The 14,447-nt window shown below is 45.5% G+C and overlaps 1 protein-coding gene and 1 long non-coding RNA gene across 18 annotated transcripts in view; both read left to right on the top strand.

Moving 5' to 3' along the window:
• Window positions 1-14,447, top strand: part of PTK2 (protein tyrosine kinase 2) — a 261,505-nt gene that overhangs the window by 125,134 nt on the left and 121,924 nt on the right. The gene's annotated exons all lie outside the window — the stretch shown is intronic.
• LOC145721000 (uncharacterized) lies at window positions 4-14,302 on the top strand. Its single transcript, XR_014144457.1, has 2 exons — window positions 4-5,829; window positions 6,044-14,302. It is a non-coding gene; the product is annotated as an uncharacterized LOC145721000 (long non-coding RNA).

Genomic DNA, 14,447 nt, shown 5'->3' with positions numbered 1-14,447 from the left:
ATCACACACCTACACTGTACCACACGCACCCAGAAATAAGTCAGCCTTCAAACCGAGGGTTTTATTAGTTCACCTAAAGTTAAATTCAAAACCTGAAACACTACTGTTTCTAAAACAATTATTTCTGGAAGAAGGAAAGTTTTTTTAAGCAAAGAATTCCTAATGACAGTAACTGTGTGAGCAGAGATTTTAATTTGTTGACACATGTCTTTGGGCTGATAATGTTTACGGCATGTCAGCACAGACTTCTGTCTCTGTAGGTTTAATCATATTGGGGTGAAGTTTCACTTGTAGTTTGCAGCAAATTCAGAATTGCTGATTCAGTTATCACCTACATTCTCTGTATACATTGTTGAAAGGTTTTTTCACAGGTGGAGATATGTGAATTACTTGTTGCTCACGTAACAGGATATTTAGGATAACTGAAAAATTTTCGGATCTTGAAATTAATTTGTGTATCAGACTGTTATATTAGGTTGTATTAAATGCATAGAAGCCATGCTGGAGTTTATGTCTGGGGAGGCTTGAAGTTCTGTACTTCATCTTTTTTTTTTTTTTTTTTTTAAAGATTTTTATTTATTTATTTGACAGAGAGAGACACAGCGAGAGAGGGAACACAAGCAGGGGGAGTGGGAGAGGGAGAAGTGGGCTTCCTGACGAGCAGGGAGCCCGCTGCGGGGCCTGATCCCAGGCCCCTGGGATCATAACCTGAGCCGAAGGCAGACGCTCAACGACTGAGCCACCCAGGCGCCCCTCTGTACTTCATCTTTTTGATAATTCATGCAGCAAAAGAGCGTTGATCTTTAAGTCCCAGTAAAGGTCCGTTTTAGTTTCATTAGGAATGGTGCCACATCTGGCCAACACTTACCTTTTCTGGCTGTATTATTACTGAAATCCTTGTGGTATTTGGGAGATGTAAAATAAATTGGTAAAATAAAGTAAAAGGTTATCTATCATATACTCTGCTATGGTAGCAACTTTAACTGGCTTCAGATTTTGCCTGGACGTTCTTGGAGCCCAGCTGTGGCCACAATGTGAAAGTTTACTGCCCCATCACTTTGAAAGCAAGATTTTGCAGGGGAGTTGTAGTCATTTAAACATAAAAGTAGAAATAACCATTTTTGCAAATTGGTTACAGCTCAGGTACAGCCATTGGGAATAATAACTGGTCATAAGAGATGCGATAGTTATTTTTCATAATGGACACGAGTCTCCTTTGTGCCCGGCTGTGAGGGGAGAGAATGCCACCTGGGCCGTCTGTCCTGCTTGAGGCCCTGAGAGCCGGCCCACAGCCTGACCTCTGAACGTGACGTGTCCGCAGAGCCTAGTGTCCGTGAGCATGCACAGCACAGAGGACACTGTCCAGACGCTGTGCCCGGGTTTATCTGAATGCATCTATCCATACGTTGTGCCCTTAACAGATTGTGAAGGGCAAAAAGGAGTTGGTTGGAGATGAATGAAAAATTTGAGATTAACTAGGATATCTTAGCAGGCAGAATTATTTTCAGTAGAGTGTTTCCTGACCTTCAGTGGATGATGTAGAAGTAGTGAGACCATCAATAACTGAAACAGAAAACAGCACTCACTGTGGTGGAGATTTCTGTTCACAACTGTCACATTCTTCAGCCTGCCAGACTCTCAGTGCTTCAAATACGAATCACTAGAATTGAGGAGATCATTGAAGATCTTGTCTGAGATGACACTGGGTTTGTTCTCAATTCAAATGGAGGTTCACAAATAACAGGAATAGTTTTACCTGTTTGGTTATTTGGTCGATTATCTGTTCCTTTGTCCATTTATTTCTTTACTCATTAGTTCACTTAAAAGACATTACTGAGCACGTGCTGAGCCATTGGCAGCCGAGTGCTGGATATTCAGAAATTAATAATACAAAATGTTCACCCTCAGGAAGCTTACAGCTAGCGGGGAGACTCAGATGAGTGAGCAGAATTGTAGAATAACATCCTAGGAGCTGAAGTAGAGGTGCCTGGGGGTGGGGGGTGTTGGGAGCATGGGACTTGATGTCCGAGGTGGTTTCACGGGGAGATGTGGTCACCCTGAGTCTCGAAGAAGGCATATGTGGGCAGGTCGGGGGAGCTGCCCGGGAGGAGGGATGAGACTTTGTGAAGGCACAGAGACACGGAAGGTCAGGTAGCAGCTAGAAAACTGTCAGTGCATTGTGAGGGCTGGGTCATTAACAGCCCACTGCTCTCTTCAGAAGCCTATGGTCCTTGCCCGTTGCTGATCCTGGGCCATCCTAAACAGGACAGTGGTGTGAGGAGATTTGCAATTTAGAACTCCATGTTCATGGGACTGGGATTTTATTAAAGAAGGTTCAAAAAGGGAATCAGGGAACCAGGACACCACGGTGTCCCTCCTGCCTACTCGAGGGGGAGCGAGGCTGTGTTGTGGGCACGGCAGCGCTGGGAGCGAGCTGGGTGGAGGTGGCCGGAGCTGGGGTCTGTGTGCCAGCTGGCTGGTTAGACTTGGTTTTCTGTCCTGGGCCCCTAGGGATACTGCTCGCAGGAAGAGTTTCTGTTGGAGGGGGAACCAGAGAAGTTGTTGGAGCATGTTGATTTTCAGTTCTGAGGGAACATGCATTTTTAAAAAAATAGAAATGAAGGAGAAAAGTGGGTTTATTTCATATGCTATAAAATCACTCCTACGAGTAGCATTAAGATCTTCCATGGTCCCCAGTGCCTGGTTTCTAATGTCATTCATCAATAAAAGGAACCAGGGCTCCTTTGAAAAATGCCTGATGCTAGAAAGGTGGGGGGAGGGGGTACAGGAGGGGCCTGAGCTTCTTGGTGCCAGAAGGGAGGAAGCGCTCTGCCCGCATGTTGCAAGAGCCAGCTGAAGTGCCTAAAGCTGGCATCATTTGAGCTACAAAATGAGCGACATAGTTTTATATCATAACCCAGATTATAAAGTAGCTATCCGTGAGTCCATACTCTTAGAAATGACTGAATGCATGAGAAGTGACAAATCTCCCCTACAGAAGAATTATAAGTAATTTATGTAGATATGACCACAAAGGGGGCAGAGCGTAAAATCCCACCTTAAAGGATGAGCTATACTTGGTGACTTGTACAGGACAGTGTGGAAAGGGGTGTGGGGAGAAAGTCGGCTGGCGGTGAAGAAACCTGGCAGGCAACACCTGAGCTAGATGATCAAGGTCGGCATCAGCAGTGAAAGGCCATGCTGATGGCAGGTGCCCTTGGGAGGATCTGTTGAGAAGGGCACTCCACCTCTGTTGGCTTCCTCCCCTAAACCCATAACCCCAGTCTCATGCGAAACACAGATAATTCCCAGTCGAGGGACATTATACAAAATACCAAACCAGTACACCTTAAAACTGTCAAGATGGTCAAAAACATGGAGAATCTGAGAACCTCACATAGCCAAGAAGAGTCTGTGGAGTCATGGTAATTAAGTTGGATTCTGTAACAAAAAAAATGATGTGGAAGAAGTAATGAAATCTGAATTAAGTACAGACTCTGTTAATAATAGTAAGTCGGTGTTGATGTAGGAGTTGTGGTGTGCCACTGGTGATGGGAGCTGGGACAGGAGAGAGACCTGGGCCTGGGCTGTGCATGGGGCTCTGTGCTGTCTTTCCAACGTCTCTGTAAAACTGAGACTATTCTACAATAGTCTGTCTCAATTTAGAGAGAAATGATAAAGGAATGGAGGTGAAAAGCCAGCGGGTAGATAGGGATGACAGTCTCAAGAGTTCAGTCTGTGGCGGACAGTTCCCTGAAGTCTGAGAAGGACCTGGATTATAAATCACCAGGCAGCCAGGGACAGGGTGCCGGAGCGCCTGCTCGCATCCTTCAGGTCAGCGTGAAAGCCCGTCCTGTTGCAGTGAACTATATCCTGCCCTGTCTCTACGAGGCCCCAGTAGGAACTGTGGTGTGAGTGAGCCAGGCATACTGTAAATACTGTGAAAGGGACACAGAGTCAGAGGACAACAGGGGCCCAACTGAAATCCCCGTGGATGATGCATTGACATGTCTGTGGCGGCAAGAACAGGCAGTTAAAAGAAAGAAAATGAAGAAGCAGGTATCCATCAAGGTGGGGTGGTGGATGGTGTATTTGGAGGCAGGAGTTTTCAGTTTAAGATCTGTTTGCAACAAGGAGCACCTGGCTGGCTCAGTTGGTAGAGTGTGCTGCTCTTGATCTCAGGGTCGTGAGTTTGAGCCCCACACTGGGTGTGGAGTCTACTTAAAAAAGAAAAAAATAAAGAAAAAAGATCTGTTTGAAATGAAAGTCAAAGATTGCATCAGGACTGGTATATATTTGGCTTATTTCTAGAGATTACAGAAATTGAGGTGACGGGAGAGAAGGCGGGGGGCAGAGGACAGCCCCGGGCACTAATGGGTGGGGGTCAGTGAAGTGGAGAATGTGGGGGTTGCTGTCCCCAAGTGAGGGCCTGTATCACAGGAGAAATGGGTGCAGCGTGGTGTCATCACAGGCCTTCTCAGGGGCTGTGGGTGAAAAGCAGAATTATCTGTAGTCTTGAGGCGGCTGTTGAGTATTCTTATGTAGGTATGCTATGTAAATCAGGCAGACATGATAGAGAAGGAAAAGAAGGGCAGGTTTAAGAGGCTTAGGTTCCAGGGTATGACTGTGCTGGGTTTACCCTGCCCGCTTTCTCCCTCCCTCTAGTGGTTCCGGATAGCTGCGGATATGTGACTCCTCTGTCCTCTTGCAGCAGAGTGTCTGGTGCGGGTCCTGCCCCCACCGTATCCTGCCCTTGGTGTGGGCTTCCAGGGGTGTAGAGTGAGAGTGTTGCTGATGCCTGCCTCGGTGTGTGGAGTTAGGGAGACGAGCCGCCTCGAGAGCCGAACACAGTGCCGGCCCTGAGCAAACGTTTGCCCGTAATTACCATTGTGATCAGGATCCAGATGAAAGCTTGTCACTCACGATGAAAACCAAACTGTGTAGAGTTACTTCACAGTGTTAGTAAGAAAACAGCGTATGAAAGAATGTCAGAGTTCATCTCTTAACTTAATTTTGAACCTTTCAAAATTGTTTTCATTTGTTTACAAAGGTAGTAATACATTCTAGCTGGAGAAAATTGGAACAGAATTGTCCAATAAGATAAAAATCTTCGAATCCCATTAGTTAGTGTTAACCACCTTCACAGTCTTACTGTCTTCAGAAATACTCCTATAGACGCCCCTTGTTTTCCGTGTGTGTGGACAAGGCAATACAGAGCTCAGTGTGAGAGCAAGGACACTGTACGTGCATCTTGCTTCTTTCCGTCAGCCTTACTCTGGAGAGCTGTTTGCACTGACCGAGTGCGTGTCAGCAGATCCATCAGATCCCTGGGCCATGCTACATGTGACAGTCTGGGCGTGGGGGACGTTCGGGCCGGTGACAGTATGTGGCAGTGTCACTGTGTTTTCTTGTTCGTTTTTGCCTGTTGACCGACAAATAATAGCTTGTTTTATTTACTTCAGCTTGATTACCGTTGATATTGAGTACCTTCCCGTATGTGGACCATTTTATATATTCCTTTTTTAAAATTGGCTGTATTTTCTTTTCGTATTAATATTAAGAGGTTTTTGTCATATTAACTGTGTTTGTAGAATTTGTTCTGTATGTTCTTCCCAACTTGTCTTTGTCTGTCAACTGTGACCATAAATGGCTTTTCATCATACAGGACTTGTTCTTTTTTTTTTTTTTAATGTAGTAAAATCTGCCAGTTATTTTCATTTTAGTTTTGAGTTTCAAGACCTGATGTTTGTTCTCAAACTTTTCTGGATTTGTTTCTATTTTCTCATCTCTAGATGTGCAGATATGTTTTCAAAGGTTTTCTTGGTAATGGTCTGTGTGATAACAGTTTCTTTTTTTTTTAAGATTTTATTTATTTATTTATTTGAGAGAGAGAGAGAGAGAGAGAAACAGCACGAGAGGGGAGAGGGTCAGAGGGAGAAGCAGGCTCCCTGCTGAGCCGGGAGCCCGATGTGGGACTCGATCCCGGGACTCCGGGACCATGACCTGAGCCGAAGGCAGTCGCTTAACCAACTGAGCCACCCAGGCGCCCGTGATAACAGTTTCTTTGGCTTTCGTGGAGACTGTCTTTGTGAGCTGGTGTAAGATCATTTCCCTCCAGTAATTTATTATGTAAACATTCAGACACAAAGAAAGTTGAAATAACCGTGCAGCGAGCACATGTATACCCGCCCCCCAGATTCTGCAGTTGACATTCTGCTGTATTTGCTTGATGTGACCAGTTTTTGTTAAGTGTTTCAGTGTGGTTTTAAAAATGGACTTTCTGAGAGCTGGGTGGGGTGGGGCAAAAAAATAAATAAATAAAAATAAAAATGGACTTTCTGTTCAAGCTGCTTAACGTCTGTCTTTCCTGGTGTTTTGTCTCCTGACATGTCAGTGACTGAGAAGGCATGTGTCTCCCTCTGTGGGAACGGCTGTGCCCGTAGCCTCCTGTGGGTCAGTTCATGTCTGCTCTGTACTGGGGGCTTTTTCAGTGAAACACACAAACAGAATGTTTTTTATCTTCTTGGTTAATTGACTCTCTTGTCATTATTCAGTTACCTTCAGGGTGCCTAATCGTACATACTTTCTTGTTTTGGGGGATTTCTCCCCTTGATGTCATCTTTGCCTTCTTTAGGTTAGCTTTGGCCTAGCTTTCATTTTCTTTCCTTATATTACTTCTCTTCTTTCCTTTATTACTTTTTTTCTCTTCCCACTTTATTACGTCCTTATACTTTTAGGCATGTCTCTTACAAGCGTCATAGATCTAGAATGTATTTCTTTTAACTGGTGATTTAATATGTTCATATTTATTAGGATAAACGATGTATGTGGACTGGCTTGTGTTGTCTTTATTTCTATTATCCTTTTTTAAAAAAAACTTTGTTTTTTGGGTGTGTGTGTGGTTTTCTTTTTTTTTTTAATGTGTGTTTCTTAATGGGTTTTCTTATTCCAAATTTTCTTCCCTAATGATTTGGAAATTTACAAACTATTTCTATTCTTTTATTAGTTACCCTTACAATTTAACCTTCTATAGTAACCAAATCTAGGTCTTAAAATTCCTTTCACCCTCTCTTCTGTAGTGCAAGGACCTCTGGACATCCTAACTCTCTCTACACCTCCTTCCAGCTCGCACACCGTTCTCCCATATGTTAGTTCTGTCTTTACTTAAGCTCCACATGTTAGACGTTGTTATAATCTCACGCAGACATTGTTGATTTGGCAGCATGTGTACCATTTTATCTCTTACACATTCTTGTGTCTACTTCAGACCACCCTTCCGGCATCCTTTTCCTTCAGATGCTGTATTTGCTCCACACTCAACAGATCGAGTTTCCAGGACGGCTATTGACAGACATGCCGCCATTTCTCTGCGGTCGCTCTTTCCTTTCGGAGCTTCGCGCTGCTCTTCCGTCTCCCTCGTGCCTCATGCTTGCATTTCGTTCATGACCCAGCTTGGAACAAGATGTGCTGCTTGATTCTGTGGATTTGCATTTTTCATCTGCAAAGTATATGCCATCAGCTCTGCAATTGTCAGCTAGATATATTTGGACCTTTGTAACTCTTAACATGGTTCATATTTTCCATCTGTTTCTCCCTGTGATGGTGTCTGTGTCATTTCTCTAGATTTGTCTTCTAAGCCTTTCATTCCCTCCTAAGTAGTCTTTCTGTCATACCTCATCGGCTCACATTTCATTTCACCATTGACACTTTTCAATTCCAAGTTCGTTTCTTGGGATGTGATCTGCTCTTTGTTCCCAATAACCTTTTTTTTTTTTTTTTTTTAAGATTTTATTTATTTATTTGACAGAGACACAGAGAGAGAGGGAACACAAGCAGGGGGAGTGGGAGAGGGAGAAGCAGGCTTCCCCGCCGAGCAGGGAGCCCGATGCGGGGCTCGATCCCAGAACCCCGGGGTCATGACCTGAGCCGAAGGCAGACGCCTAACGACCGAGCCCCCCAGGCGCCCCCCCAGTAACCTTTTGTTGCATGCTTCTGCATGTGATGGTGGCAGGAGTGTGTCCGTCAGCTCCTCAGACTCACCCAAGCCTCCAGGTGGCTTGAGTCAGAGCTGGGGGGCCGAGGTAGGGCAAGCGGGGCTCCAGAGGGTCTCGTTCGAGAGCCAGGGGTGGATGACACAACTGCAGCCTCCCTCGGGTCCAGGCCCAGTGCCAGAGCACCAGGTCCACCCCCCTGCCCCCCACACACACCTTCAGATGCGTTCCATCCAGAACCCTAGAGCAGGTGCCCGCGGCTGGCGGTCCCAGGGCTCCTCACCCCTAGTGCTTAGCGAACGCCAGGCCAGGTCTGCAGGCCTGCCTGTTTGTCGCCATGCTGCATAAACAGTCGCTGCTCTAGCACAGCCTGCCTTCAGTTTTCCTTTTTCCTAGGGTATATTATTTAGAAATTCTTTTGTATGTATCTTTGGTGGTTAAGTTCTGTTTCTGACATCTTGAAAGGTGGCTTTACTCCATGAACAATTCATGATTCCTCACGGTATTTTCTCAATATTTTAAAAATTTGTGAAGCTGTTCCTTGGGTTCTGTCTTCCCACAACGCTGTCGGGAAGGCTGATGCCAGGGCTTTACATGTTGTGCCCACTGAGCGGTCATCCAGCTCTGAGCAGACTCTGGTCATCCTGCCCCAGGGACCCGGCAGCCCAGGTCCTCCAGGGGCCTTGGCATTTCTCTTTCCTACTGAGTATTGCTGGTAACTTGGGGCCACTTAGAAAGGTGTATATTTTCTAATACAGAAGAGAATTCTACACAAATGCAGAATATCACTTGTTTCCTATTAGTTTATTTTAGGTTTCTCTTTTTCCCTGCCAGTAATGAGAAAAATTGGGAAATAGTCCACAGGGTTGCCTAGTTTCTGTCAGAAAATTTAAAGACAGTCTTGGTTGTTTATAGCCTAATGAAGAATACCCCTTCAACTTTACCATGTTTCTAAATAACTATTTTGAATCATGCTAAAGATAACTGGGCCAAGTTCTAAGAGTGGGGAAAGCACTATGTAGGAACTTCTGTAGTTTTTCTTTAAACTAACTAAAGAGCTAGTCTTTCCATGTCTTTCCAACCGTGGTAGAACCAGTGTGCCTTCTCTGTAGACAAAAGGGAGATGTGTGGCGGTGGCCCCCCAGCCCCGGCCCCAGAACGCGTCCTCCTGAGGATGCACGCTTCCAGGGAGCGGAGTGGCGTGCAGATGGATGAGACTTCCATTTGCACCTTTATGAGCAGAGGCGAGGCAGGGGAGGAAGGTAGCTGCCACAGGAGGTCAGATTAGAGGTTTTAAAAAAATGTTCTGTACTCAAGTTAACAACTGCATTGTGACAATGACAAATTAACCAAAATACGCTAATGAAAGTGTGTTTAAATTATGGTTCCTACTGTGATCTCGTTGAAGGAAGAGTTTTACATACCACTGATTCTTGTTTAAACTACAGACTTGTGTTGTGAAGTTATTTTATATGAACTACTTCACTTTTTGGTTCTGCTCATTTCCTTATTATGTGGTTCGCTTTTTCAAGACATGTGTTTTTAGTCACCTTTGCATGTGGTGTGTTGCTCTGTAGTTGTCTGTGTACCCGTGTCTGTTTTCTGCTAGACTGTCAGCTTTGCTGGTGGAGGCCCTCCTAGCCCCATCGCCTAGCGGTGCCTCATGTTTAGGTGGTGCTCCACCCATTGGTGCTTCTTGGATGAAAAACAATTCATGATTTAAAAGTAACTGAGGATAATAAGTTTGCATTGCTTCCATTTCTTCATTGTCTTCCTAATAGCAATCTATTAGGTTTCTTTAGTTACCTATGATACATAAAAGAAGATGCTGATGGATTTGGCATGAATTAACAGTGGCTTAACTAAGATAAAAGGTCATTTCTCTTTAATACAAAACAAATCCTAGGCAGTTGCCCTTCCTCATCACCAGAGTGCCGGGCCTCCTTTTTTTTTTTTTTAAGATTTTATTTATTTGACCGACAGCGAGAGAGGGAACACAAGCAGGGGGAGTGGGAGAGGGAGATGCAGGCTTCCCACTGAGCAGAGAGCCCGATGCGGGGCTCAATCCCAGGACCCTGGGACCATGACCTCAGCCGAAGGCAGACGGTTAATGACTGAGCCACCCAGGCACCCCCAGAGTGCCAGGCCTCTTTAATCTTGCCATCCCATCATCCATAGCATGCCCCCCTCCCCCCCATGACCTAGGATGGCTGGTGGACCTTACCAGTCACATTTGTATTCCAACGTCCTAGAGGAGGAAGAGATGGGCATCCTCTTTCTTTCCCCTCCCTGCAAGGACACAGGTGTGTACATAGTACTTTCCCTTAGAGGGACATGGGCTGAGTCGTAGTCACGTGGTCAAAGCTGGCTACAGGAGAGGAACATAGTACTGTGCCTGGCCAGAAGACAACTTCTTATTACCCAGGAGGAAGGAGAGAATGCCATTCAGAAGTGCATAGCAGTCTGTACTGCAGTTAGAGAACTTTCATATTTATCAGTTTTTAAGAGGCTTAAGGTATTTCAGAAGTTAAATATCTCTGTGGTATTTTTATATTAAAGATACTCAGAGTTTCAGGGCAAGGATAAGATAGGGATCCTGTATGAAAATGCACATTTTAGTTGTATTTTAACATCAGTTTCGGTTGCTTTTTTGCCTGGGCTTTAAATCTTTGAAGAATTATGTCCACAGAGCATTAGTTACCCAAAGCCAACAGATGAGGCCAGGGTCTTCTCAGAAGTGGTGCCAAAGGGGAAATAAACTCATCTTTGACATAAGGATTTACTTAGACTAAAGCTTATTCCGTACTCTGGTCTCCCAAGCCTGCTGTGTTAGGGTATCAGTGGACTTGGATGCATGTGTGCAGGACGAGGCCACAGGCTGGGAGTCTCCAGGCAGGAGCTGGTGCGCTCTGGAGAGTTCATCCTGCTGTATGGTAAAACCTGGGTGGCAGGGAGAGGCTGCAGGTGGTGAGGACTGCCGCCTGCGTACCTGGACAGCTCTCCGTGGGGAGTGGGCTGTGGACGGGGAAGGCCTGGAAGCGGGTGGTCAGCCCTGAGACATGGAGGCGCAGAGCTTGGAGGTCTGCTGCCCTGCTGCTGCCACATCGTCCCGGGACGCCCTCCTCCCGGCTGCAGGGCTTCGTCCCAGGGGTTGGAACGCTGCATGGTCATCCTGTGGTCACTGTGCTGGGTGGGCAGCCGTACCCAGCGTCCGTCCGTTCCGCTCACCCCTGCGCTCACTGAGGAGCCCTCGAGCCACGGTCCTGAGCCCTGGAGAGTCGGGGTGCCTGCCGTCCTGGGTTCCCTGCTGCAGCCCAGCGCAGCGTCCCACCATGGTGGGAATGTCCTCTCCGCCCTGGCCTGCGAGGCAGCCCCTCCCCATGTAAGGCCGCTGAGCCCCTGATATGCAGCCACCATGACAGGGAACTGGATTCTTAGATTAATCTGAGCTAACTTAAGTATATATTGCTTGGCTACTGCAGTGAACGGTGCAGCTCTCACCTGATGCTAATAGCTTGTCAGCTGTGTGTGGGTTTGGAAGTGTCCTTTGAACGCGTGTGGGAATCGAGCAACCTAATGCTTGAATTTTGGAGTTGGGGTTTGGCCGTATTCTAAAAGTTTCATGTAGCTAGTTTTTTGTCCAGTGAGGATCTACCCCTTGACAAGTGTTTGTGTTAGTAAAGAATTACATTATAATAAAGGCCAGTAGTTGTATTTTGTGGAAGACATATAAGTAGTTTTTATTGTTTGATTCACATCATCTCACACTTGTGTAGAATTTGGGCTCAGATGAGTTTTATGGCACAGGAAGCTAAAGACTCAACTGCTACACATCAGAGGGCACACTGTCACCCAGTGCCAGACACACACAGCTCGGAGAGGCGGCCTCACATTGAAAGTGGGACAGGCTGCCTGTCCCTGCTGGGTGTCCTAGGAGAAGGTTTAAATTTGGATGTCTGTAATAGGTTCTCCCTAAAACTGTGAACGCAGCACCCGAGGTGCTCCTTGGGGTTCCTCAGCATCCTCCACCAGGAAGCCTAGAGTAGATTGGCTTCCTGATTAATGGATATGTGTTGTTGTTGAATTTTTCCAATGATTTTGCATACTTTAGCCTCATTTTTAGTTTCTTACTTGCCAGGTGTCACATTTTTTAAAAGATTTTTAAAAAATTTTTAAAGATTTTTTAAAAATTTATTTATTTGAGAGAGAGCAGAGCGAGTGAGAGAGAACATGAGTGGAAGGGGGAGGGGCAGAGGGAGAAGCAGACTCCCCACTGAGCAGAGAGCCTGACGTGGGGCTCGATCCCAGGATCCCGGGATCATGACCTGAGCCAAAGGCAGACGCTTCACTGACTGAGCCACCCAGGTGCCCCAGGTGTCACATTTAAAAGAGGTCTAAGATAGGGACAAATGTTAGAAATCCATTGCTCAAAAATAGAAAAACTAAACTGTATACTTGCCAGCATTAGTTGACCTTAGCTCCCCCCCGCCCCCAATGGAGCTGTCTTCATCTTGGAAGTAAAAGTAACACCTAGAAATAGGCTTCGTTTTCACAGAAGTATGCCCTCTCTCATTTTTCATGAAACATACAACCCTTTGGGTCCATCTTTAATTTCCCCATTTGTGACAGAAATGAGTGTGATAAATTCTTTGCTTTCCACTTGACTCTAAGAAAAGTAGATGCATTACCTGTTTGACTAATGGTGACGCTGGTCTCACAGTTGGAAAGGGGACATCCCCCTCATCCATTTTGGGGGCCAGCTGCCTCGTTGAAATCCGCACTAGGAGGCCACGTACACCTTGCTTGTACCCCACACATCTGAAAGAGATCCCACCCCCAGCCTCCCCTTCTCAGTGCATGGAGTGCTCTCACGTGTCCAGTCATTGGGCGCTCCACAGGTTTGAATCTTTCCTTGTCGCTTCCTCTGCTACCTGCCCTCCCACCACCTCTTCCCTGGGCACCTGCCAGCCTTCCTCCCACCTGCTCTTCCGGTTTTATCCTCCCCCCACCCCCAGTGTATATTCTGCTTATGGTGGAAGAGTCCCACCTCCTTCTGCTCAAACAACAGGGAGCCAGGCATGTGGACCAAACTCTCACCGGACAGGAGGACGCCTACGGTATTTCTGGAGGAAAGAGTTGTAGGGACTTAACACACTCTTATTTCATCCTCAGCATCACCGTTTGCAGCAGGATTTAGCATTCCCAGTTTACAAATAGATAACCTCAGGTTTATAGGTATTTAGTAATAGCCAGATCCATCCTGTGGCTAAGTGAAGATTCCAGCCCAGAGCTCCCTGTATGAAAAGTGCTTTTTAGTATGGAACAGTTGCCCAGAAAGGAAAATAGGGGAGACAGTGCTCAGGAATGGTGCCTAAAAATTCTACATTGTTTCTCTTTACGTGCTTATTGTGCTGCTTCCCACAGTGGCTAGCTCCCAAACCCTTAAGTGCAAAGTCCCTGTCTGTTTAGGAGGCAGCAAGAAAGGGAAGACCTTGGGGGGACACTTCTCCCTCTTTGACACCCTGTAGTCACAGTAGATGATGCAGATCTGGAAAGATAAGTTACAAAGCGAAGTAGTTAGAAAAATAAATGGAAAACCAGGGTTGTATGAATTAGCTAGTAGGTAGAACCAGGAAACAGTGTGTCCTGGAAGTCGAGAAAGAATTTCAGAAGCATGTCATGAACATACTAACAATGAAAAAGAATGGGGACCGAGACCAGTTTTGGATTTAGCAAGTACTAACTAGTAGTCAGATTATAAAATAGGGGGTTGAAATGTTTGGATATGGGATCAACCATATAAACTCCATGTGATTTCTATAGTTTCATTTATAATGCCAGCTAACTTAACAATCATGGGGATAAAGAAGTCATCCCTTTTGTATTTTTAAAAATATTTTCTATTTAGCTTATAGTTTCCTTATGTAATTCTGAAAAGATGCCACTGTTTAGTTTACTCCTTCTTGATCCTTTTATGTCCTCCACCTGTCTCCGGACATTCCCTGATGGCTGCAAAGGCTGTTTTCATTTTACTAGCACACAAGGGCCCTCTAGTGACCAAAAATCCCGACATACTCGGTACCAAAGGAAGTAGGAAGAGAATGAGCTGGTTTTTCTGGTCTGTCTGCTTAGCCAGAGTGTTTTGAGTCTTGTGATAGTAATGATCAATTCTGTAGCCTGATCTAAAGAAAATCACTGGGACTTCCAACCTTCCACACTTTTAGCTTTCTGACTTTAAGCAAATCATCTAATTTCTCACTTTTAGTTTCCTATGTGAAACTGAGATGATAAACTTTGGTTAGGTGAATGAATCCCTTAATCAAAAAAAATTTACTTAAAAAAAATAGTCAACTTTTAGGATTAATTCAAGGAATTTTTTTTAAGCTTCCATGGTATATCCCACACCTTCTCCTACTCTGGCCAGTCTGCTGTGTCTACAAATACGATGTCACCCAG

The sequence above is a fragment of the Leptonychotes weddellii genome, chromosome 4 (genome assembly GCF_054177405.1).
Source record: "Leptonychotes weddellii isolate Sample4059 chromosome 4, ASM5417740v2, whole genome shotgun sequence".
Lineage (NCBI taxonomy): Eukaryota > Metazoa > Chordata > Mammalia > Carnivora > Phocidae > Leptonychotes > Leptonychotes weddellii.
The sequence above is the reverse complement of the archived record's forward strand: the minus strand, read 5'-3'. Positions and strand labels throughout refer to the sequence as shown.